General features: G+C 42.5%; 1 long non-coding RNA gene and 1 pseudogene across 3 annotated transcripts in view; one reads left to right on the forward strand and one right to left on the reverse strand.

The window, feature by feature from the left end:
* Positions 1-27,522, reverse strand: part of LOC308658987 — a 60,296-nt gene that overhangs the window by 10,220 nt on the left and 22,554 nt on the right. The gene's annotated exons all lie outside the window — the stretch shown is intronic.
* LOC308659021 (replication protein A 32 kDa subunit-like) lies at positions 15,419-16,144 on the forward strand (annotated as a pseudogene). The gene has a single exon. The product of its transcript is annotated as a replication protein A 32 kDa subunit-like (transcript).

Raw genomic sequence — 27,522 nt, forward strand, 5'->3', positions numbered from 1 at the left:
GCCCGCGCAGGCCCCGAGGCGCTGCCTCCCCTCCCCCAGCCCGCACCCCCCTCCCCGGGGGTCCTGAAGGCCACAGCTGGGCCGCCGCCGCTTCCCGCGGAGCACCATAGAGCAGACTCTTCACTGCGCGAGTGAGCTGCTGAGTTAAATTGAACAGCTGATAAGATGAGTGACAATTTAAAATCTAAGTGATCCAACATGGCGGTGGACGCGGAGAGATCAAGTCTCTAACCCCTTCAGCTGCGAGAGCATAGGGAGAAGTAAACTGTCAAAATACTGTTCGCTCAGGACCACTAGGCACTGTTGAGCTGAAGGGGATCCCGGGCGAACAGTCTGCCCCTCTCAGAACACACCGAGCCCGGATTGGGCTGCATTCTAGTTCTGGTTCGCCTGCTTCTCATGACTCAGCACTAATGATCCTGCTGAAATAACTAGTCGGCCCACCTGATCTCACAGAGGTAAAAGCCAACTGAGCACAATAGTCAGACCCAGGGTATCCCTCTGCTGACAACAGAGGTCCCTTGCACCAGCTACCAGGGGAGTTGCTACCTGAGGGCAAACAAATTCGCTGGGGGTCCTCAGCCCCAAGCCCTACAAACTTAGGGTCTGAGGGAGGCAAACAGAAAGGGTGTGCCCAGGCATCCATGGAAACAGGGCTCCCAGGAGCAGCAGACCCGGCATGTAGCCAGTATTGTGGTGAGCGTCACAGGTGAGCGGGGCCTGGCTTGAGGAACCACAAGAGAAGGCCCTAGGCACTCAGGATTGGAGACCCGCACAGTCTGGGAAGAAGAGCTGAGGCACAGTGATTGGCTCCCACCCATCAAGAAGAGAAGCCTGGCCCAGTGGGCATAGCTACACCTACTGGAAGAGAAGTTAACTGAGCTCTATGACTGCATTTATTATTATTTTTTTTTTAATGATTATTATTGGTATATATCTTTTTAATTTTATTTTCACTTTTTGTTGTTGATGTTGTTGTTGTTCTTCAACTTTCTTATTAATGGTTTCAATTTTTTAATTCTTTTTATTCTATTATTATTACTATTATTTTTTAAACTTTAATTTCCATTTGTTTATTATCATTATAATTTTTTTTTTGGTTTTAAATTTTTATTTTTTCGTTTTTTCTTTCTTTCTTTTCACTTTTTTCTTTTGTCTTTTCATTTCTTTTCAATTTTCTTATTTCCCCTTTCTTGAATTCTACCTGCCTACACTCACTCTCTTTAGTGACTTCTTCCCTTCCCTTCTAATATCTCTCCTCCCAAGCATCAAATAAATTTATAAGAGTAAACAGTAACTCAGCAGTTAAACAGAACAAGAAGTATCATGAGCATAAAAAAGCAAGGAAGAAAAGGAGTACAAACAATGAAGGACAGCCTAAATATTCAGGAGGACCTGGAGTCATCAGAAAAATGGCCATATAAAGAACTCAAGGAACACCTTAGACAGATGGAAAGGAACCTTAAAGATCACATTGAAAATGAATTACAGGGGCTGGGGATGTGGCTCAAGTGGTAGCGCGCTCACCTGGCATGCGTGCGGCCCGGGTTCGATCCTCAGCACCACATACAAACAAAGATGTTGTGTCCACCGAGAACTAAAAATAAAATATAAAAAAAAAAGAAAATGAATTACATAAACAGATAAAAGAAGAAGTTAAGCATGTTTATCAGGAGATAGAGATTATAAAAAAAATCAAACAATAATTCTAGAAATGAAGGAAACGATAAACCAAATTAAAAACTCAATCGAGAGTATCACTAACAGAGTGGAGCAAGTAGAAGCCAGAACGTCAGATAATGAAGACAAAATATATCATCTTGAAAAGAGTCTAGCCAACTCAGATAGGCTGGTAAAAAATCACGAGAAAAACATCCAGGAGATTTGGGATAACTTAAAAAAACCAAACTTACGAGTCATAGGGATAGAGGAAGGCACAGAGATTCATACCAAGGGAATGAGTAACCTGCTGAATGAAATAATTACAGAAAACTTTCCAGAAATAAAAAAGGAAACAGATATACAAATTGTAGATGCATACAGGACACCGAGCACACAAAATCACAGTAGACCAACGCCAAGACACATTGTTATGAAGATATCCAATATACAGAACAAAGAGAAAATATTAAAAGCTACAAGAGAAAAGAGGCAGATTACATTTAAGGGTAAACCAATAAGGTGAACAACGGATTTTTCATCACAGACGCTGAAAGCGAGAAGATCCTGGAACAACATATTTCAAACACTGAAAGACAATGGATGCCAACCAAGAATTCTGTATCCAGCAAAATTAAGCTTCAGATACGACAACGAAATAAAAATCTTTCATGATAAACAAAAGCTAAAAGAATTTGTAGCCAGAAAACCAGCATTGCAAAGCGTCTTGAGCAAAACTCTACACGAGGAAGAAATGAAAAACAATAACCAAAACCATCAGCAGGAAGTGCCTCGGTAAAGACAGAAGACGGGGGGAAAGCTAATCATGGAGAAACAAACTAAATTAGGGGAAAAAAAAGATATAAATAATCAAACATGGCAGGAAGTACAAACCATATATCAATAGTAACTCTAAACGTCAATGGCTTAAACTCTCCAATAAAGCGACATAGGCTGGTAACATGGATTAAAAAAACAAATCCAACAATATGCTGCCTCCAGGAGACACATCTGATTGGAAAAGACATACACAGGCTCAAGGTAAAAGGTTGGGAAAAAATATACCACGCACGCGGTCCTCGTAAGCAAGCAGGGGTGGCCATTCTCATATCGAATAAAATCGACTTCAAGACTAAGTTAATCAAAAGGGATAAGGAAGGACATTATATACTGTTAAAAGGAACCATTCACCAACAAGACATAACAATTATCAATATTTATGCACCAAATAATGGCGCTGCGACGTTCATAAAACAAACTCTCCTCAAGTTCAAGAATCAAATAGACCACAACACAATAATCATGGGTGACTCCAACACACCTCTCTCACCATTGGACAGATCCTCCAAACAAAAGTTGAATAAAGAAACTATTGACCTCAATATCACAATCAATAACCTAGACTTAACTGACATATATAGAATATATCAACCATCATCAAATGGATATACTTTTTTCTCAGCAGCACATGGATCCTTCTCAAAAATAGACCATATATTATGCCATAGGGCAACCCTCAGTAAATATAAAGGGGTGGAGATAATACCATGCACTTTATCAGATCATAATGGAATGAAACTGGAAATCAGTGATAAAAGAAGGAAGGAAAAATCCTACATCACATGGACAATGAACAATACGTTACTGAATGATCAATGGGTTACAGAAGACATAAAGGAGGAAATCAAAAAATTCTTAGAGATAAATGAAAATACAGACACAACATATCGGAATCTATGGGACACAATGAAAGCAGTTTTAAGAGGGAAATTCATCGCCTGGAGGTCATTCCTCAAAAAAAGGAAAAACCAACAAATAAATGAGCTCACACTTCATCTCAAAGCCCTAGAAAAGGAAGAGCAAAACAACAGCAAATGTAGCAGAAGGCAAGAATTAATTAAAATCAGAGCAGAAATCAATGAAATTGAAACAAAAGAAACTATTGAAAAAATTAACAAAACAAAAAGTTGGTTCTTTGAAAAAATAAACAAGATCGACAGACCTTTAGCCATGCTAACGAAGAGGAGAGAGAACTCAAATTACTAACATACGAGATGAAAAAGGGAATATCACAACAGATGCTACAGAAATACAGAAGACAATTAGAAATTACTTTGAAAACCTATATTCCAATAAAATAGAAGATAGTGAAGACATTGATAAATTTCTTAGGTCATATGATTTGCCCAGACTGAGTCAGGAGGATACACACAATTTAAACAGACCAATATCAATGGATGAAATAGAAGAAGCAATCAAAAGACTACCAACCAAGAAAAGCCCAGGACCAGATGGGTACACAGCGGAGTTTTACAAAACCTTTAAGGAAGAATTAATACCAATACTTTTCAAATTATTTCAGGAAATAGAAAAAGAGGGAGCTCTACCAAATTCATTCTATGAGGCCAACATCACCCTGATTCCGAAACCAGACAAAGACACCTCAAAGAAAGAAAACTACAGACCAATATCTCTGATGAACCTAGATGCAAAAATCCTCAATAAAATTCTGGCGAATCGGATACAAAGGCGCATCAAAAAAATTGTGCACCATGATCAAGTAGGATTCATCCCTGGGATGCAAGGATGGTTCAATATACGGAAATCAATAAATGTTATTCACCACATCAATAGACTTAAAGATAAGAACCATATGATCATCTCGATAGATGCAGAGAAAGCATTTGACAAAGTACAGCATCCCTTTATGTTCAAAACATTAGAAAAACTAGGGATAACAGGAACTTACCTTGACATTGTAAAAGCTATCTATGCTAAGCCTCAGGCTAGCATCATTCTGAATGGAGAAAAATTGAAGGCATTCCCTCTAAAATCTGGAACAAGACCGGGATGCCCCCTATCACCACTTCTACTCAATATAGTTCTTGAAACACTGGCCAGAGCAATTAGACAGACGAAAGAAATTAAAGGCATAAAAATAGGAAAAGAAGAACTTAAATTATCACTATTTGCGGATGACATGATTCTATACCTAGAAGACCCAAAAGGGTCTACAAAAAAACTACTAGAACTAATAAATGAATTCAGCAAAGTGGCAGGATATAAAATCAACACACATAAATCAAAGGCATTTCTGTATATCAGCGACAAAACTTCTGAAACGGAAATGAGGAAAAACACTCCATTCACAATATCCTCAAAAAAAATAAAATACTTGGGAATCAACCTAACAAAAGAGGTGAAAGACCTATACAATGAAAACTACAGAACCCTAAAGAGAGAAATAGAAGAAGATCTTAGAAGATGGAAAAATATACCCTGTTCATGGATAGGCAGAACTAACATCATCAAAATGGCGATATTACCAAAAGTTCTCTATAGGTTTAATGCAATGCCAATCAAAATCCCAATGGCATTTCTTGTAGAATCCCTTTCTCTTGCCATGCACAAAAGTCAACTCAAAGTGGATCAAGGAGCTAGATATCAAATCAGAGACTCTCCATCTGAGAAGAAAAAGTTGGCTCCGATCTACATATTGTGGGGTCGGGCTCAAAATTCCTTAATAGGACACCCATAGCACAAGAGTTAATAACAAGAATCAACAAATGGGACTTTCTTAAACTGAAAAGTTTTTTCTCAGCAAGAGAAACAATAAGAGAGGTAAATAGGGAGCCTACATCCTGGGAACAAATTTTTACTCCTCACACTTCAGATAGAGCTCTAATATCCAGAGTATACAAAGAACTCAAAAAATTAGACAATAAGAAAACAAATAACCCAATCAACAAATGGGCCAAGGACATGAACAAACACTTCACAGAGGAGGATATACAATCAATCAACAAGTACATGAAAAAATGCTCACCATCTCTAGCAGTCAGAGAAATGCAAATCAAAACCACCCTAAGATACCATCTCACCCCAGTAAGATTGGCAGCCATGATGAAGTCAAACAACAATGGTACATTGCTGGTGGGACTGCAAACGGGTGCGGCCAATTTGGAAAGCAGTATGGAGATTCCTGGGAAAGCTGGGAATGGAACCACCATTTGACCCAGCTATTGCCCTTCTCGGACTATTTCCTGAAGACCTTAAAAGAGCACACTACAGGGATACTGCCACATCGATGTTCATAGCAGCACAATTCACAATAGCTAGACTGTGGAATCAACCCAGATGCCCTTCAATAGATGAATGGATAAAAAAAATGTGGCATTTATACACCATGGAGTATTACGCAGCACTAAAAAATGACAAAATCACGGAATTTGCAGGGAAATGGATGGCAATAGAGCAGATTATGCTTAGTGAAGCTAGCCAAACCCTAAAAAACAAATACCAAATGTCTTCTTTGATATAATGAGAGCAACTAAGAACAGAACAGGGAGGAAGAGCAGGAAGAAAAGATTAACATTAAACAGAGACATGAGGTGGGAGGGAAAGGGAGAAAAAAAAGGGAAATTGCATGGAAATGGAGGGAGACCCTCATTGTTATACAAAATTACATATAAGAGGTTATGAGGGGAATGGGATAACAAACATGGAGGGAAATGAATTACAGTAGATGGGGTAGAGAGAGAAGATGGGAGGGGAGGGGAGGGGGGATAGTAGAGGATAGGAAAGGTAGCAGAATACAACAGTCACTAATATGGCAGTATGTAAAAATGTGATGTGTAACTGATGTGATTCTGCAATCTGTATTTGGGGTAAAAATGGGAGTTCATAACCCACTTGATTCTAATGTATGAAATATGATATGTCAAGAGCTTTGTAATGTTGTGAACAACCAATAAAAAAAATATAAGAATTCAGACTTATGGGGCTCAGTCATAGAAATTCTGACTCAGGGCATCTAGGAAAAGGTCTGGGAGCTTGCCTGGCATGCAGGAGGTCCTGGATTAGATCCTCACACCATGCAAAAAAAATAAACAGATAAGTAAAAATGCCTTGAGTGGTGCTGGGGATATAGTTTAGTTGGTGTAGTGCTTGTCTTGCTTCCCCAGCACAAAAGAAAAAAAAATGCCTTGAGTGTTTATGATCAGAATCTAGGTTTGAAGATTGCTGGCAGGTTACTATACCCGAATTCACCAAGCCTCCTGAGATGTAGGGGCGCTGTTTGCAGAGAGAGTTGGGTTACCAGAGAAAGTGCGGCCAGGGCCTCAGGCTGTTAGAGGTCGGAGGATGGAGATCCAGAGTAAGTCAATAAGGTCTATACACTTGAAGGACCCCAGCCCCATAACCTAAGGCCCGATTATGAAAAGTAGAAAGTATGCAGTAAACAGGGTGAGCTCACCACATAACCAGTTGAGAAAGGGCACCCTGCCCACATCACAGGACATGCTTGAGCAAACTGGGAACGATGAGCGGGAACAGGGAGGAAACAAAATGTAAACCTGTGAGATTTATGAGTTTTTCGGGAACCTATAGTGAAAAACAAGTTTATCATAGTGAAAAACAAGTTTACCCTTTAAGTGACCTGTACGTTGGATTCAAAGGGACCAATGGGACACCTGTCACTGTGCTAGGCGGGAAACAACTCCTTTTTCCCTATAAAAGATCTGTACCCCAAAGCCCGGTGTGCCAGTTCACCAAAGCTTCGGCTGAGGTTTTGCTGTGCACCCGCAGGCGCCTGTGTATTAATAAACTTGCCTCTTGCTTTTGCAGCCAGTGTGACGCTAGTTCTCTTTTGGATGGGGGAGTTGAGGGTCTGAGGGTCTTTCACACTCATGGTTGGACCTAGGAAAGGAAATGGTAAACTGTTCCCGATTAGCATATTCTGACAGATCCAAATCAGGAAAGAGTGTTTCCAAATCCCCCTACATGACAAAATGTGTAGAAGTAGCTTCCTTCACCCAGGTCAGCAGGGCCTGCATTAAATGATCAGATGAGGAGGATGATTTGGGGGTTTGCCTCCCCAAGTCCTAAACTTGGCCTGCTTCTTTGATCTGCTCCTCCAGCTCTTCTGGAGAGATGCATATAGACCCTGCAACAAAAAGCAGCATCTCTCTCAAATTCTAGAAAATCGCATAGCTCCTGGATCTGGACAGACTTGAAGGACAATATCTCAATGGAAGCCTTGAGTGTTGCTGGTTCCCTAGCAGGCCTGAACAGGGCAAAGCCAGCCACTGTACAGTTGCAGATGCTCTGTGGACTCTGCCCCAGAACCAGCTGGCAGAAGCCAACTAGGACTTTGTGTTCTCTTAAGGAAGTCCCCAGGGATCATGCTACCTCTAGCAATCCTGAACTTGGAAACTCAGCTTGGGCACTGAGTTAAGAACACACCAGAATAAAAAGCTTGTTACTCTCTTAAAGTCAACATGAGTTTTTGATGGGTACAGAGATTTAACTTTATAATCCTGGGTGAGGAGACTGGAATTCTAGCCCTGGTTCAGCTGTGGATTTGCCTGGGAGCATTGGTGGAAATTCCCAGGCTTCCATTTGCTCATTAGCTCCTGGCACTGAAGCCAGCTCAGCCCGCCCCCTGGGTTTGTGTGAAGCTTAGCTGCCACAGAAGATGAGAAAGAATTTTGGAAGATGCATATGATCCCATCCTTACATGAGGTTATGTCAGTTCTGCTGTGGACTGTTGTGAATTGACCTAGTAACCAATGGCAAGTTCCTTGTCCTTTTTTTTTTTTTTTAAGCCCTTTAATGCTTTTTTTCCTCCAACAAAGTAGTGAAAAACACTTTCTCTACCAATCTTCTTTCTTTCCTCTTTCTTCTGGTTCTTCTCCTCCTTTTTGAAACAAAAAGACCCAAGATAGACCTAAAGAATGGCTTTCTAATCAGAGAGTGGCTATTTGTTACCAAGCTGAGAGTTATGGATTTCATTCCCTAGAGAAGTTTAAGAAAATAAGAGGTATTGAATGTTTAGGATAATTTGGTCGGGTCTAAAACCAGGGAGAAAACCAGATATTCTCTGGAGGCTCATTTCTGTTCCAGGACCCTGAGAGTCCTGCGTTCCTATGGGGAACTAACCAACCTCTCAAACATCAGAGAGGGTGCAGGATTTGGTGCTCACCTGGCTTCCCAACCAATTAGCTAAGTGATCCCAGGATTCGGGTGGGAGATCTTAGCAGGAAAACAGGGATAATAATGTCTCTGCCTGCAATAAGATAAAGAATGTGAAAGACTTTTGCACAATATAAGCCTTTTAAAAATTGAAATACCAGGCTTGGGGTGTAGCTCAGCTGTAGATTGCTTGCCTAGCATTCAGAGGCCCCGGGTTCCATTTCCAACACCACACACACACACACACACACACACAAAGAGTTAAAAATTAAATTGCTAGTCTAGATACATGGATCTTGTATCTTGGCAAGATCAAAGAAAATATGATTTGTTTTGTTTTGTTCTCTTTGTTTGTTTTCAGGGCTGGTGCTGAAAACCAGAGCCTGTTGAATACAGGGCAAGTGCTCTACCACTGAGCTTTCTCCACCCCAGCTCAGAAAACACGAATTTTTTTAAAAAGTTCAAGTTCATGATGAAGCAAGAACAAAGGTTCAGCAGTTAGTGTAGATAGATAAATCCAGTCGAGTAGGGAACTTGGAAGCTGATTCAAAGAGGAATGGAATGTTAATACCTTCAGGACACATCCTCCCCCACCCCCCACCCCCGGCTTGCTCAGGGCCAAAGACACCTGCTCCTCGGGTATTGGAATGTTAATACCTTCAGAACACTTTCCCCTCCCCAAACCCTTAACCAAATAGTCACCTGCCTCCAGGGAGATTGTCCCTCCCAGCAGGGAATTATTCATGAGCATTCGCTGGGCAGCTTCCCCTGAATTGCCCCTTTCCCAAGGGATTAAGGGAAGGGACTGGAGGAATATAAAACCTGAAAACCGTAAAAAGGAGGAGATTCGGGCTGGGATTGTGGCTCAGCGGTAGAGTGCTCGCCTAGCACAGGCAGGATCCAGGTTCCATCCTCAGCACCACATAAAAATAAAGGCATTGTGTTTAAAAAAAAAAAAAGGATGAAATTCACCCCCTCCCATAGGCACCTATCTCTGGACCCCCCCTTCTCTGTGGAGAAGTCTGTGTTACTATTCTTTAAATAAAACTTGTTTTCTAAACTTGCCTCACATTTCCCGGGTGTTCAATCATGTAAGACGCTGAGAATCATGTCTTGACTGAAGATGATCACAAATGCAAGGAATCTAGCCTTGAGCATCTGGATTTGTTTGGTCTTTTGTAGACCCAGAAATCCACCATTCTTCTTCCTGACTTCTACCTTATTCTTTCCTGAGAGGGACATAAACTAGGAAATGTGCATTCCATCTTTCTCAAATGTGGTTCTTTTTTCTTAAGCCCTCAATCTGTGTGCCATGTGTCTATGGGACGAAGACCTCAGGAAACTTCCAATGGGCAAAGAAGCGGAAAGTCTGTCCCAGGGCCTGGATGTGGAGCCAGATTCTTCAAGGGGTTCTGGGACGACTCCAGGGTCCGGTCACCCCACACCCAGCTCTTTCCATCCACTGGCCTCTACCCCAGGCTGTGGTGACAAGGGTTGGGGAACACCCCTCCTTTCTAATCACAGGATGGAGTTTACACAGGGTGGGGCTTCTGTTACCCTTTGTACAGCCTTTGATTTTAGCCACACAAGAAGTTCTTTGGGGCTGTCCTGAATCATAAAGATTACTCATAGCCTTGTTTATCTGGGAAAATGTCTTTCAGTTGAAAACAATTGACATACAAATTCTTTTGAGAACAATAGCTATTCATGAGATGGGGACATTCTGTCCCAGAGACTTCTGGCTGGACGCTCACAAATTTCAGGAAAGAGAAACGAGTGGTGTGTCAACCCTCCAAAGCTCAAAGCTCCTCTGTGCTCAGATACCAGTGTTTGTCAGAAATTCATGAGCACACTGAGGTGACTGGTCCTAACTTTCTTGGAAGAGCACACATGAGCATGTGACTGTCGTGCATTCTGCCGGCGTGCCACCTCACCTTTACTCTGAGCTGAAGAACATTGGGTAACTGTGTACTCAACAAGGTCACAGTGATACACCTTCGGGTACCATGTAGGCCAAAGAATGTTGAGGAAAAAAAATTCACTTCCCTGTAGAATACTTACCATTTCTCCTGCTAATTGTTTAACAATTCAGGGGTAGGGACTTGGTTGTGAATTAGGATAATGAGGTTCTCTCATGCCTCCAACTTGTAGAGTTGAAGTAGAGGCAAATTAAATTTAGGAGGCCTGAACTTATATCATCAGCATGGGGGTAATTTTTAATATTTTTGATCCAAAATGATGAACAGGATCTCACAAGGCAAGAAAAGGCCCTGAAACTTAAGCTTCATGCTCTTCATGGAGAATGTAACTCTGGTTCTAAAAGAGAAGATTCTGCAGGCACAGTAGTGCACACCCGTAATCCCAGTAACTTTGGAGGCTGAGACAGGAGGATAACAAGTTGGAGGTCAGCCTCAGTGACATAGCAAGACCTTATTTCAAAATAAAAAATTAAAAAGGCTGGAGATGTAGTTCAATGGTAAAACACTACTGGGTTCAATCCCAAGTACTGCAAAAAAAAAAAAAAAAAAAAAAGAGAGAGAGAGAGTGTGAGTGTCAATGGGACAGCCAAGGAGTTCCTAGAGAGGTCACCTTGACTCAGGACCAGTGAAGTTCTTGGCTTACATGAAGGAAAAGAATTTTAGCATGTGCCAGAGACAATAAAGTTTTATTTAGGAAAGCAGAGACCCATTCAAGTGAGAATGTGGGCTATCTCCAGAGTGAGACGATTTTAGGGTAAATCAAGGATGAATGCTGGCCAACTCCAGAGGGAGAGTCAGAAACCGCTTGGTGTGGGGTGTTAATATTTATAGAACAGTTGCTAGTGGCTGGACTAGAGGTGGAGCCGGTGAGGAGTTACACAATTATGTGTCAGTTTTCCCTGTCCTTAAGTTACTTTTTGCAGGGAAGGGAACATGCTGGATTGCTTGGGTGTTGCAACAGTCCATGGGCCTTTCTCTTAAAATTTAAAAAAGTCTGACTTTTCTGTATCCCCAAATTCCTATCTCAAGTCTATTCCATGAAAAGGCAACTCTATATAAAGTTTTAAATTACTTCCCCGAAAATACTCCTGCTACTTCTTGTCTTAACTGAATTCTGAATTTTCCCTGACAATGTCATTTGGTTGAGTTTGTTTGTTTAAGAGACAGGGACCTGCTCTATTGTCCTGGCTGCCCTAACTCCAGGAGCTGGGGCTACAGGCACCTCCAAGCCCTGCATAGTCATTTGGCATAGGTATGGGTTAAGAGCTCTTCCTCTACAGCACCCCCAGGCTGGGGGCTCTCTGGGTCTCTACATACCACTGTCACAGGCCTGTGCTCAGCCATCCCTCCAGGCAGATGTCCTTTCCCTGTTTTGGTCCTAATCTCCATCTACCCACCATGGGGGCCCTCTGCAAGCAGAGGGACAGAGGTGCAGGGCCCATGGAGGAAGCCACTATCTTCCTTCCTCTTAGCCCATCTCCCGACAGCAAGCAACTGTCAGACTGGCCACACCCTGGGAACTGTCATACTACCCCATCTTTGATTTTATTATTTTTTAAATAATTATTTTATTTGTTCTTTTTAGATATAAATGAGAGTGTATTTTGACATACTATACATACATGGTGTATAACTTTCGTTTTTGTGGTTGTACATGATGTGATGAATATAGGAAAGTTACCTTGGAATCATTCTGCTCTCTTTCCTATTCATTCTCCTTTGTCTAATCCAGTGAATAGAAATTCTTCCCTCCCTGCCCCCTGCTTGTGTGTTAGCATCTGCATATCAGAGACAATATTTGGCCTTTGGGGTTTTTTGTTGTTGTTGTTGTTTGTTTGTTTTTTGGCCTTTGGTTTTTTGACACCCTATCATTTATTATGGGAAAACCACCATGCTCATTCATATCCCGTCTCCAAACTCAACCATAACTCTCCCCCACTGCCATTCCATTCCTGGTCCCCAAACCTGGCTGTGGCCTCCTCAGGACACTTCTCATCAACTTTCTGACCTCCTGTGACTTCAGGTCCTTCTTTCCCCTGCCTGGAGCCTCTCATTCCAAGCATCTCAAACCTCCTCCCCAGCACATGCAAATCCTGCTTTGCCCTTCCAAAAGAAAAGCACCCCTCAGCAGCATGTGGGTTCCCAGGGTGAAACTGGAAGAACTGAGCCACTCAGGAAGTGCTTTTTTTCTTAAGCAATCTGATTCCTGCCACCCACAGGGCAGTGATAACATCTTACCTTCAGCACACCTCTTTTGGAGCATTTATAATGCTTAAACACACATTATCTCGCCTGATTTCCTCCTCTCTTGATCCACCACTGGCTGCTTTCACTCTGTACCTTTCCACCCATGTAGAACTGGATGAAGAAAATCCCATACCTGGGCCAATTAGTACAGCACAAATTCAGGATTCCTGACCTGGGCAGTTCTCTACTTGCTCATGACTGTCTTCCTCTCCCTTCTTCAACTGCTTCTGGCCTTTGTGACACACCTGATGTCTTGCCAATGGACCTCACTCCATTCTGGCTTAAAAATCCTGAATTTTTAGCTGGGTGCAGTGGCACATGCCCATAATCCCAGCAGCTCGGGAGGCTGAGACAGGAGGATTTCGAGTTCAAAGCCAGCCCCAGCAAAAGCAAGGCACTAAGCAACTCAGTGAGACCTGTCTCTAAATAAAATACAAAATAGGGTGGGGATGTGGCTCAGTGGTCGAGTGCCCCTGAGTTCAATCCCTGGTACCCCCTGCAAAAAAAAAAAAAAAAAAAAAGAAAAAGAAAAAAAAAGAAAGAAAAGAAAATCCTGAATTTGTTGCTTTTTTCCCTTCTTCCTCCAAATTTGTCCTTTCCTTCCTGAGACCTTCCCTGTGGGAAAGAGAGCATTGCAGAAGCCTCTAGTATGGAAATCGATTGTTTCTCTCCAGTGAGAAGCCCTTACCCCACACTATAGGGCTGTCTGCACGTGTCTTTAGCCTTTTGAATTATGAGCTTTTTAAGGATGGAATTATGTCTTCCTTATCCTTTTGGGGCCCAAGACTATTCTAGCAGCCAGCAGTTAGTAGTTGCCTGATTGCTCCATATCCCCTGCTGCATCTGCTGATGAATGTAAAGAGACAAAAGTATCCTGGAAGCAAAGTACAGAAGAGGTGGCCATGTGAGAGGAATGCAGTCAGTTCTCAGAATGATCATCTTTAGAGCAGGGCCGCCACCAGCCTGGTCTCTTGTCTGGGAAATGGGTCCAGGCATCAGGAGACCCAGGGAAAAAAACTGAAGAGGCAAACAATTGGTCAGGCAAAGTGGCCTTTAATATCTCTCCCAGGGGGCTGGCTCAGTGGTAGAGTGCTCGCCTAGCATGCAGGAGGCACTGGGTTCCATCCTCAGCACCATGTAAATGTAAAATAAAGATGTTGTATCCACATAAAACTTAAGAATAAATTTAAAATAAAATATCCCTCCCAGCTCTTGAGAGACTCTTTTCCTGTTAGCTGGGCACTAACTGGCTCTGTGATCTTAGGCAATTCCCCAACTCTTTGTAAAGTGCAAATCATGATATCTCCCCTCTCCCCATCCCTTGAGGATAAGGGAGCCAGTGCATTTTCATCAATTTTCTAGAAGTAAGGAATAGGTGTTTTTCTTTCTTTTTTTTTTTTTTTTTCACAGTACTGGGGATTGAACCCAGGGCTTCACACATGCCAATCAAACACTCCACCCGAGTCACATCCCCAACCAGAGGACTTAACAGCCCTCTCCTCCAGTGGGAGACAGAATAGTGCTTTCCCCAAGGGCAGTTTGATGCTGGAAGATTGAGAAGGAAGCACAGAGCTATTTAGTGACCAGTCAACCCAAGGTGCCTACTGTATTATCTGCTTGCTGAAGGTAGCACTTGTACCTGGCATATGTTTTACTGCTGGATTGTCAATGTCTGGCAGAGCGCTGGGAGCTCAGTAAGCCTTTGTGGGAGGAGGAAGATGGTGGGGAGAGGGAAGGCGAAGAGAAGGAAAAAGAGGGAGGGAGGAAAGAGAGAAGGAAGGAAGGTACATAGAGCTAGATTGTTTCTAGGGAGGATGCAGCTGTGTTAAGGGCCAGCAAAAGGTGAAGAATATCTGAGGAATGAGGGATGAGCCACTTGGTCCCCGACAACAAATAATAATCTTGTTTTTGTTTAGTTTTTTTCTCAGTCTTATTTTTAATTCCAGATGCTTAAATTATGTTTTTTTTTTTTTTTATGCAGAGCTTTGTATTTGGGTAGAAGAGATGAGGAAAGAACAGAGGGGCCACTCTATATCCCTGCCCTTATGAAGTAGGGAAGAGTAATGAGCTAAATGTGTGTGGCAAATGTCTAAAGCACACACAAAAGCAAATTAAATAAATATGACTTGTTCTGGGTGCGCATGCTTGTAATCCCAGTGGCTCAGGAGGCTGAGACAGGAGGATCGCAAGTTCAAAGCCAGCCTCAGCAGAAATCGAGGTGCTAAACAACCTGTCTCTAAATAAAATACAAAATATAGGGCTGGAGATGTGGCTCAGTTTCTCTGAGTTCAATCCCTGGTACTGCTCCCTCCCACCGCCAAAAAATATGACTTGCACTTGTACATATGCATGTGTTGCTACATCTTTCTCTGTGTATTGAAAACCATCATGGGACTGGGGATGTAGTTCAGTGGTAGAGCACTTGCCTGGCATGCATGAGGTCCTGGGTTCCATCCTCAGCAATTAAAAAAAAAAAAAAGAAAGAAAGAAAGAAAGAAGGAAAGGGAGGGAGGGAGGGAAGGAAGGAGAGGAGTTTGTGGCGCCACAGAAAAGGAGAAACAATGCTGTGGCAGCAGCGGGGTTTTGAGGTGTTCGGTGAGCCTACCGGCCCAGAACTTTTCTGGACTTCTTTCCCAAAGAAATCACGACCAATATGTGAAATAAGAGCCCAAGCCCAGCATATTGTACCCTGTACCATATCTCAGCTGCTTGCTGCTACTCTGGTTGATGAAGTGTTCAAAATTGGGAATGTGGAAATTTCAAATCACTGTTGTGGGAATAATCAGACATGCAGAGAAGGCTCCAACCAATACTGTTTACAAAATAGATGCATGACAGCTGCACCCATGGATGTTCATCAGTGGGTGGACACAGATAACACCAGTGGTGAAAATACTGTAGTTCCTCCAGAAACATATGTGAAAGTAGCTGGCCACCTGAGGTCCTTTCAGAACAAAAAGATCCTGGGCCTTTAAGATCATGCCCCTAGAGGATATGAATGAATTTACACACATATCCTAGAGGTAGTCAACAAGCACATGGTGCTGAGCCAGTCCTCAGAAGGGAAAGCATCTATTCAGCAATCCAGGAATGGGGGAAGCAGGAAGCTTTCATGGAAATAGCTTCATGCTAACAAATGGCCTCACCAAGGCCCCAAACCAGGTGCTGAATTTGATTAAGGCTTGCCCAGACCTGAAGGATTGAACTTTCAGAATCTTGGGACCCAGCTCCAACACATGCTTATAGCTTCAATCAAGCAAATTGTGGATTTTCTTTTCTTTTTTTAATATTTATTTTTTAGTTGTACACAATACTTTTGTTTATTTATTTTATGTGGTGCTGAGAATCGAACCCAGGGCCTCACACGTGCTAGGTGAGCACTCTACTGCTGAGCCACAACCCCAGCCCCAAGTTGTGGATTTTCTTAGGAACAAGGGGCACAACTATTCTACTGTGGAAGATGATCACTTTAAACCCACAGATGCTGGATTTAAATAACTGGATCTCACTGGGTACCTGAGATATTTCCAGCTAGATCTGTTTGCACAGTCTGTTGCCTCCAGCTGTGCATATGTTTGGCCAAGTGACTTCAAGGAAGGAACTTGAAGGAACTTTAGTTCATCTGAAAAAGGTTTCAGCTGGCTTGAAACTTACTGCTTTTCTCTTTTTGTATTTTGTGGTTTTGAAGCTCAAAGGGAGATGGACAATTGACAGGGATGTAAATCAGTGTGGAATTTCTTAAGTAAACTCATTAGGACACTAGGATAGATGCTTCCAAGAGAGTTGGGCAGTTTCTTAACACCTGGGAGTTTCTGCTCTTGAAATGTTTCCTATTCAGGGCTGGGGATGTGGCTCAAGCGGTAGCGCACTCGCCTGGCATGCGTGCGGCCCGGTTCGATCCTCAGCACCACATACCAACAAAGATGTTGTGTCCGCCGAGAACTAAAATAAATAAATAAATAAATTCTCTCTAAAAAAAAAAAGAAAGAAAGAAATGTTTCCTATTCAGAGACAATGAGCAGGCTGAAGGTCTGTGGCCAAGGAACCCACTGCCTTCTGTCTGTGTTTCCCACTCTGGTTCTGTGTTGTTACTTTCAAAATTGCACTTTTCTTCCCCTTCTTGCCTTGTCTGCTGCTGAAGGTGAGTTTATGTGAACATGAGTTTTAGGGTGCTGGCATCATAGAACAGATAAGAGGAAGAAATGTTAAATAAAACAGTCTGTTATTGCAAGAGAAAAGAAAGAAAGGAAGGAAGAAAGAAAGCCAACCAGCCAAACCATGAGTTCACAATGATAATCTCTGATACCATGAAGTCCATTCTTGTTTTTTTTTTTGTTGTTGTTTTTGTTTTTTTTGGTACCAGGGATTGAACCCAAGGGTGCTTCAACATTGAGCCACATCCCCAGCTTTTTTTTTTTTTTTTTTTTTAGAGACAAGGTCTCACTTAGGATTGCTTAGGGCCTCACTAAGTTGCCAAGGCTGGCTTTAAACCTGTGATCCTCTTGTCTCAGTGTTTTGAGCCACTGGGATTACAGGCGTGAGCCTTCGCACCAGGCTCCATTCTTCTTTTCTCCCTTTCCCTTCCCTAACAGTAAGAAACTTAGGTCTGGTGGTGAGGTGTATTTTGTTTGATTTTTTTGTATTATTAAACTGGGGAGGGGCTGGGGATGTGGCTCAAGCGGTAGCGCGCTCGCCTGGCATGCGTGCAGCCCGGGTTCGATCCTCAGCACCACATACCAACAAAGATGTTGTGTCCACCGAAAACTAAAAAATAAATATTAAAAAATTCTCAAAAAAAAAAAAATAAATAAACTGGGGATTGAACCTGATCTGAATACCAGAAATATTATAATCAACAGTCAATAATCCTATATTTATTAATGTGTGTGTTGAATAAAAGACTGGGCCCAGGCTGTAATGTGAACTCCAGAACTTAGGTAGACTTAATGTGATATAAGAGTCTACATCCAGGGCGTACACCCCAAATCTCACCTCAGTTGCAAGCACCTGAACTAGGATTTAAAAACACAGACTTCTCATGGGCTGGGGGTAGGGCAGACACAGGAATAACAGGACCTGGACAGAGAGGCTGAGGCCCCCATCTCTGTTGTTCCCTCGTACCAGACTCCTTCTGCCTAGATCGAGTTCCAGTGACCTGGAATTAAGACATGTCACAAGTGAGCTTCTGGGACCCATGGGTGTAGACTCAATTAGGACTTAGAATTAGGATGTATGTCTGAAGTGTGATGAGCATCAATATAATAGCTTTGATTGAATCTGCACTATTGACTGAATCAATAATAACTGCTCATGACAGAACCCAGGGGCACTTTACCATGGAGCTACATTCCCTAGTCCTTATTTTTTGAGACAGGGTCTCACTAATTTGCTGAGGCTGGTCTCAAACTTGAAATCCTCCTGTCTCAGCCTCCCAATTTGCTGGGATTACAGATGCGTACCACTGTGCCTGGCTAATGGGGAGTTTATGAAGGAGTCTATACCAGTCCCACTAGGAGTACAGGTGCTGCCTCCAAGAGTGTAGGTCAGAAGACGGCAGATTCAATTTAAGAAGAGTAGCTTGGGCTGGGCATGGTGGCCCATGCCTGTAATCCCAGTGGCTAGGAAGGCTGAGTCGGAGGATCACAAGTTCAAAGCGAGCCTCAGCAACGGTGAGGCACTTAGCAACTCAGTGAGACCCTGTCTCTAAATAAAATACAAAATAGGGCTGGGGATGTGGCTCAGTGGTTGAGTGCCCCTGAGTTCAATCCCTGGTACAACAACAAAAAAAAGTAGTTTGGAACCAGAAAGTTCCCTCCAGTTGAAGGACGTCCAAGAGCATTCGTGTTTGTTGCAAATTTAGGATACCCTAGATATACACAGCAGGATGAAGCTGAGAAAAGGGCCCTGGTGCCTCACGGGGTTATGATGAATTAATTATGGGCTGGCTTCTCCCTGTTGATCTGACCCTGGACACAAAAAACTGAGGTATGGTTTAGATTAAAATAGTATTAGATTAATTTTGGTATATAAAGAAATGGAAAGTACTATAGTTTGGCCCCTGCAGTGAAGGCTTTGCTCTTGGAAAGTGGTGGAACATCTGTGAAGGAGAGCCCAGTAAGAGGAAGTTAGGTTACTCAGGGCATGCGCTCCTACAGTACGTTGGTTTCCTTCTTCCTCTTTCTTTCTTTCTTTCTTTCGCATCCTGGCCACTGTGAGGTCAACACTTCTCTCCACCACATGATACCATATAATGTGTTGCTTCACCACAGGCAATGTGGCCAACCAATCATGAACTGAAGCCTTCAAAGCTTTGAGCCAAAACAAACCTTCCCTCTTCATTTGTCTCAGGTACTTATTATATAATAGAAAACTGACAAACACAGAAAAAGAAGGAAACAATAAATTTGCCTGGCTCAGTTGTGCATGCTTGTAATCCCAGTGACTTGGGAGGCTGAAATAGGATTGCAAGTTTGAGGCTAGCCTTAGCAACTTAGCAAGGCCCTAAGCAACTTAGCAAGTGCCACAGTCTGGCTGGGCACAAAATAACCAAGCCACCACAAAAGCCTTGTAGATTCAAACAACAATTCTTTATTCCCAAACTCTCACCGGCACTCTACACGCATGTTCTGGGAAAATCCACACCTCCACCGGGCTCTGCATCCCAAATACCCTCTGAATCCCGCGAGAACTCAAGGGGATCTCAAGGAGTGGGCGCCTGAGGCAGCAGGATACGCCCTATTCCTAGCAGGATCCACCCTAAACCTGGAACCGCCCTAAACCCGTATCCGCCCTAATCCCTGAGCAAGGTCACCTTTCAAATCAAAACTCTCAAGCATTCATGCAATGTCACTGCAAATGACCTGGGTCCAAGGCAAGCCCATTTCCACAATGGAGAGTCCTCCCTCTAAGCAACATTGGGTAGGCTGACAAGGAAATTGCCATGTGTCATTCCTACTTGGCTATGGCTCTCAGCCAGCAAGAATCTATCTCAAAATAAAAAATAAAGGGGCTGGGAATATAGCTCAATTGATAGAGTGCTTGCTTCACATGCACAAGGTCCTGGGTTCAATCTCCAGCACCACAATAAATAAATAAATAAATAAATAAATAAATAAATAAATAAATAGATAGATAGATAGATAAATAAAACTTAAAAAGCTGGAGATGTAGCTTAGGGGTGAAGTACCCTTGGGTTCAATTCCCAACACCTAAATAAATAAATAAACAAAGTAAGATCATCAGCACAAAAGAAAAATGGGCAAAGGATCTTAAAAAAATCTAGAAGAAACATGCAATGGCTTTTAAGCACATCAAAGATACTCAACCTCATGAATAATATGCTATGGTTTGGATATAAGATGTCCCCCCAAAAAGCTCATGTTAGGTAATGGAGCAATGTTCAGTTAAAAGATTAGAGTGTGAACGCTGTAACTAAATCAATGTATGAATCCATTTGATGGATGAACAATCTGAATGGATTTCTGGGTGGGAACTGTAGGCAGGTGGGGTGTAGCTGGAGGAAGTGGGTTGCTGGGGACATGCCTATATATTTTGTCCCTGGCTCCTCACATTCTTTCTCTGCTTCCTGGCTGCCTCAAGGGGAGCAGCTTTTCTCCTCCATGACCTTCTACCATTGTGCTCTGCCTCACCTCTGTCCCCAGCAATGGAATCAGCGGACTTACACTGAAACTTCTGAAACCATGAGCCAAAATAAACTTTTCCTCCTCCAAATTGTTCTTGTCAGCTTATTTTGGTCACAGCAACAAAAAGCTGACTAACACAAAATAGAAGAAATGTGAGTTCAACCTGTAAGATGACATGTAATTTTTTATTTGTTAGATGAGTAAAGATGAAAATTTTGATTACTGTGTGAAAGATGATGTGAAGAAATAGGTAATCCACACATTTTTTTGTTTTGTTTTTTAATATCCACACATTGTTAGTAGGAGTAAAAACTGTTACCACTTCTTCAGAACAAGCTATCAAAATAAAAAGTGTAAGAGCTGTGTATAGAGGTGTGAATTTATAGCCCTGGCTACTTGGGAGGCTGAGGCAGGAGGATTCCTTGGGCCCAAGTGTTTAAAGCCAGCCTGGGCAACATAGTGAGACTCATTTGAAAAAAAAAATGTACACATCTTTTGATCCAATAAACCTTCTTCTACAAAATTATCATACAGATACACTAACATGTATGCACAAAATGTATTGGCAAGAAATTTCCTGCAGCATCATTTGGAGAGCAAAATCTGAAAGAACCTAAATGATTGTCTACAGAGAAGGAATATTAAACACAGTTATTGCATAAGTTGACAAATTGCTGAGGGCCATTGCCAAGTAGAAATGACGCATCAAAATTTCCTTGCTAGCGTACCCCATGTTAAATGGATTCCGCTGTTGACATTGCATGTAAGGTGACCTTGCTCAAGGAAGGCGGATCCGGGTTTAGAGCTGATCAGGTTTGAGGAAGTATCCCGGTCCTTGGGTTTAGGGCATTCCCGGTTTAAGACAATAGGGGTTTTAGGGAAGTTGGAGGTTGAAGATTATTGCTGCCGGGATTAGGGTGTTCCTGCTGCTTGTTCCCCGTTGAGTTCTCCCGAGATTCAGAAGGTAGATTGGAAAAAAGCCTCGTGGAGTAGGTGAATTGGGCGGAGGAGAACTGGGATTGCCCCAGAGCGTGTGTGGAGGCCGGTGTGAGTTCGGGAATAAAGATTGCTGTTTGAATCTACAAAGCTGTGGTGGCTCGTGATCTTGTGCCCAGCCAAGACTGCGGCAACAAATCACAGACAATGATTCTGTATGTTGTTTACAGACAGTTTATATGTACATGAGATATCAAAAACCACCAAAAGAATGTAATGCATCCATGCTATGCTCACCTCTGGGAACAGGAGTAGATGAACAGAAGTGGCTAGGAAGGCCCCAGAATAGTTCAACCTCGTTTATAACATCTGATTTCTTTATGTAAGAAAAATGAAGGAAAGAAACAACTGTGATTAAATGTTTGGTTTTTTTTTGTTTGTTTTTGTTTTTAAGAGAGAGCGAGAGAGGGGAGAGAGAGAGAGAGAATGAGAATTTTTAATATTTATTTTTTAGTTCTTGGCGGATACAACATCTTTGTTAGTATGTGGTGCTGAGGATCGAACCCGGGCCGCACGCATGCCAGGCGAGCGCGCTACCGCTTGAGCCACATCCCCAGCCCCAGTGTTTGTTTTTTTTTTAAAAATAAATATTTATTTTTCAGTTTTCGGCGGACACAACATCTTTGTTTGTATGTGGTGCTGAGGATCGAACCCGGGCGGCACGCATGCCAGGTGAGCGGCGCTACTGCTTGAGCCACATCCCCAGCCCTGTGATTAAATGTTTTCATCAAGGCTGGACAGGGGAACTTCATATTGTACACTCTTTACTGTGTTTTTCCACAAAGCATGATACAGATGAGTGGTTATAAGATGGTATCAGGAACAGGCAGGATGTGTGTGCTTGCTTATGTGTGAACTGCCTCCGGGAAGATCAACAAGGTACCTGCAGTTGACTACAGGGCAGGGCAGCAAGGACAAGCTGGTCATTGCACATTCTTACTGTTCACATGTTCAAGGGGTTGGTGATATAGCTCAGTGGTCTAGCATGAGCAAGGCCCTGGGTTCCAGCCCAGCACTAAAAAAAAAAAAAAAAAGAAAGAAAGAAAGAAAGAAAAAAAAAAAATAAAAGCAGCAGCAGCCAGGTTCAGTGGTTCTAGAAGCAGGAGGATCATGAGTTCAAAGCCAGCCTCAGCAACGGAGGGAGGTCCTAAAGTAACTCAGCAACCCTGTCTCTAAATAAAATATAGAAAAGGGCTGAGGATGTGGCTTCCTGGTACAAAAAAAAAAAAGGAGAAGACAACGACGACAAGGGGGTGGGGGGGACATAAGCACACTGACTGTTTTAGGCTTCTCTGAAGCCTTTGCCTGAATCTGGTAAGTAAATACTGAGGTTGAGATCCTGGATGTGAGGGAGGTGGAAGGAGGAAGGGGGAGGGAGAGAGAGAGACCCGAGAGTCCCTGAGAGGAGCAGTGTGGGCTGAGCTAAGAACTGGAGCAGCTATTACCACACCAGTGGACAAAGCAGGAAAAAACACTCCAGACTGAATAATGTCCAGGGTGGCCAAGGTAAGTATGTTTTAAGATAATGTGAAGGAAGCAAACTTTCCATCTGCTTTCCTGTCTTCAGGGTCAAGAGTCCTCAACTAGAGAACAAAAATCGACAGTCAAATAGTGAAAAACAAAATAGGGAAAACTGAAACCCAGGGAAAACCTGAATAAACCTTTTAGTGTCACTTGCTTTTATTGTTTTTAGTTGACTTTAAAAATCCCCAAGTTTAGGGATTGAGGGTGTAGCTTAGTGGCAGAGTGTTTGCCTAGATGCAGGAGGCCCTGGGTTCCATCCTCACCACACACACACATACACACACACACACACACACACAATCCCTAATAATTCTGGAGGTCATACAGCTGAGCTATACATCAGTGTCCCATTAGCTTTGCTGTAGATAACACCTCTGACTTGTGGGTTATGATGATAATAGTTGCTTAGGAAGCTTTTGAGGGACTTGAACTTTTTTGGTTAAAACTACAAACTTTTCATTTACTTGGACCTGTGCAGTTTTTTGCTTCTTTGTTTGTTTTTTGAGAAGTGACCTTTTGACATCAGGACCCCAAAACTCCACCCTCAGATTACACTAACCTGCCATTCTTTGAATGGGACACCCTGATTACTTCACCTCCAATCGCCTTTCCCCATGCCTCAGAACACCATGCCACACTTGGCTGCCTTGTGAATAAACTTTCTCATTTGCAAAACTCATTATTTCAGTGATTAGCAGAGTGAGCAGAAGAAAAAAAATGGGCCTGGTTTGGTCACAAAACTAAAAATAACCATGGCTGAACTTTGTTATGCTAAGTGAAATGAGCTAGTAGGGAAAGGACAAATATTCTGATTCTACTTGTAAGGAGACATCCTGGGTATTCCTGGATACTTCCAGATGTCAAATTGAGGGAGAAAGTAGAATGGTGGTTGCCAGGGGCTAGGGTTGGGGAGTTGGTGTGTAATGGGTACAGAGATTCAGTTGGGGAAGAAAAAAATATTTTGGAGATGAATGGTTGAATGGTGGTGATGGTGACACCAATGTGAATTTGCCCTATGTCACAGAATTATCAAGTGAAAATGGTTAGAATGTAAATTTTGTGTTACATATATTTTACCACAATTCAGAAAAATAGTTACATACCCTGTTGACTGAGAATCTGGACAAATCTAAAACCTTTAGCTAGACACTTAAAAGTGTGGTGCTTAGGGCTGGCGTTGTGGCTCAGTGGTAGCGTGCTCGCCTAGAAAGTGTGAGGTCCTGGGTTTGATCCTCAGCACCACATAAAAACAAATAAAGGTATTGTGTCCAACTACAACTAAAAAATAAATTAAAAAAAAGTACGGTGCTTAACTGGGCTTATTACCTCCTATGAAGTGGCACCCCCTTTCTCCACTGAAAAGTCTTAACTGGGCTTCTCCAGAAATCCTCACCATGGCTGATTTTGGGACTGTCAGCCAAAAAGTCTCTGAAAAAGAGTTCAATGTAGATAAACTTTCCTATTTTCATGTCGCCCTGTTTACTTGGCCACCGGCCAAGAAGATACCAGCACTCCAGGTGCTGGACATCCCCTTACAAGTTTTTCACAAACATCCAGTATAGTACTTTGAAGAAATGTGCAAACAAGTCCTCTGGCCTTGAGCTGGGCTTCACAGAGATGTCCACATTTTTAAGATAAGTTACAAATGGGCTTCATGGTAATAGCTGGCAGGGGGAGGAAAAAAAGGAGAGAAGAAGCTCTCCCCTTCTCAGGTATTGTCCTTGAAGAGTTAACTTGCCCAGAACAGTGAAAGAAAAAGCTGCTTTTATGTAAGCCTCTGCAGACTGTGAACTTCTGAGCCCCTCCCCTTACATGCTGGGTATAAAACTCTGAAACTACCTGAACTCGGGATTCAGGGGATTAATTGATTACAGCAAAAGCTGTGCCCTCTGAGCCTGGCTGCAGCCAAATAAAACTGTTTCCTGCTATCTTCGGTGCCTTGCTTCCTTTGTCCCTACAACACCTCATTTTCTTAAACTAGACTCTCCTTTATTCTTTCTTTCTATAAATTTTCAACTATAAGCATGACAGATATCTTGTGACACACTCTTATATATTTAAAAGCACCTAAAAATAGCAACAGAACCCAACCATATTAAGTGATGAAGGCATCAAGTCTCAGATTTTTCTCATGTCATGGAAATAAAACTCTCTTGTCCAATAAAACAATCTTATTCTCTGTGCTGGCCAAGTGAGAAAAGTTGCTATTGTGAGAGCCACAAAAACATATGCTTACTTCAATACTTCGACCTGAGAACAGGCATAGCATTTTTTTTTTTTTAAAGAGAGAGTGAGAGAGGAGAGAGAGAGAGAGAGAGAGAGAGAGAGAGAGAGAGAGAGAGAGAATTTTTAATATATATTTTTTTTAGTTCTCGGCAGACACAACATCTTTGTTGGTATGTGGTGCTGAGGATCGAACCCCGGCCGCACGCATGTGAGGCGAGCGCTACCGCTTGAGCCACATCCCCAGCCCCAGGCATAGCATTTTATAAATAATTCATGCTATAAAAACAAAACAACACACACACACACATACACACACACACACATACAAAAACAAAACAAAAAAAAACAACTGAACAAAAAGCAACACAATGTCATCACAGGAAACCTTCACCCACCTTCTTCCACCCAAAGCTATCCCCTGCTAAGCTTCAGGTGGATGGTATTTATTGCTTTTTTTACCTTTTAACCAGAATCCTACCTGAATATCTTTCCAAAGATTGGGTCACAATCTGTGAGAGTGAGCTTATCTTGAGTTCTGGGCCTTAGGGAGAGTCCTGGTCTTTGGAGTTTGAATAGAACTAGGGCAGAGGGACTCTGATATCTTTTTTTTTTTTTTTTTTTTAGAGATAATTTTTTAATATTTATTTTTTAGTTTTCGGTGGACACAACATCTTTGTTTGTATGTGGTGCTGAGGATCGAACCCAGGCCGCACGCATGCCAGGCGAGCGTGCTACCGCTTGAGCCACATCCCCAGCCAGGGACTCTGGTATCTTGAGGAGATATTGCAACTGCCTTTCTCCAGCCAAGTACAGGTTTTGTAACTCTTTGTAGCCAATGACCCAATCACTGCTAGCCCCAACTCAGATCAACCCACTTTTTTCTATTCTTGCTTTTTGAAACAGTCTGGGTGAGAGCCAAGGTGTCCCATGGCCAAGTCACTCTATATGGCCTCTGCTAGTGAGAGGAGCCTTCCAGTCTGCCCTGAGTGGCCTCATGAAATCAGCACCTGGGGTGGAATGGCCTGGAAATGCAATTGCTGTGGAACTCAGAGGAGGGAATTGAAATGTGATATTGATTGGGAAGCTTAGCTTAAAAAAAAAAATCCCTGATCTGGCTTGATCCTTGTCTAAGAAGTCCTCTTATTTCAATTGGAACTCATCTGACTGGTAAATATAAGCTCTGGCTTAGAGAGGACAGGAACGAGGAGAAGTAGACCATTACAATGGGGTAAATGATTTGAATCCATTACACATTTTCATTATTATTATTATTATTCCCCTCAAATAAACTCTAATAAGTTGCTAGATATGTTACAAACTGCTGCTGGGATACAGCCCTTTCAGAGACCACAGATCCCTCAATATAATTTTCTGGTGAAAAACAAGAAGACTAATTCTAGACCTGCCCACCACACCTCACAACAACCATGCTGGGGATTGAACCTAGGGCTCACCATGCCAAGCTACACCCCCAGAACCTGCTAGAATGTGACATGTCTCCCAAAGCTCAGACCATGAGCAATAAATAGTTGGCTTCTCCCACACTCTAATCTGACTCACTTTCTGGAAGAATTTGGAGAGGTGAGCGCTAATGTCACACCACTTTCTTTCTTTTTTTTTTTTTTAAGAGAGAGAAGAAAGAGAGACATTTTTAATATTTATTTTGCAGTTTTCGGTGGACACAACATCTTTATTTTATTTGTATATGGTGCTGAGGATTGAACTCAGCACCCCACGCATGCCAGGCGAGCGCGTTACCACTTGAGCCACATCCCCAGCCCTGTCACACCACTTTCTGAGGCCAAGAATCGGATGAGGCAGGGAAACAGGCTTCTTTTTTTTTTTTTAAATCTCAATATTTATTTTTCAGTTTTCAGTGGACACAACATCTTTGTTGGTATGTGGTGCTGAGGATCGAACCCGGGCCGCACGCATGCCAGGCGAGCGCACTACCGCTTGAGCCACATCCCCAGCCCGAAACAGGCTTCTTGAAGGAGAGAGAATAAACCCGGAGAGTGGTCTCTGAGACCTTTCATTGCTTTCCCTGGAGGCATCTGGAAAATGTCTTCACTTGGGAGGAAACACGTCAGCCCCTTCTCCTCACCGGCCTCTCTGCTTTAATGGTACCATTCTTACTTTCCTTTTTTTCTTTCTTTTTTTTGGCAGTGGGGGGTGGGTACTGGGGATTGAACCCAGTGGTGCTTTACCATTGATTACATCTGAAGCCCTTTTTACAAAGTTTTAAAGTTTTAAGTTGCTAAGTTGGCCAGGTTGGC

Source organism: Spermophilus citellus (assembly GCF_964194105.1).
Source record: "Spermophilus citellus genome assembly, chromosome: 10".
In the NCBI taxonomy this organism is placed as follows: Eukaryota; Metazoa; Chordata; class Mammalia; order Rodentia; family Sciuridae; genus Spermophilus; species Spermophilus citellus.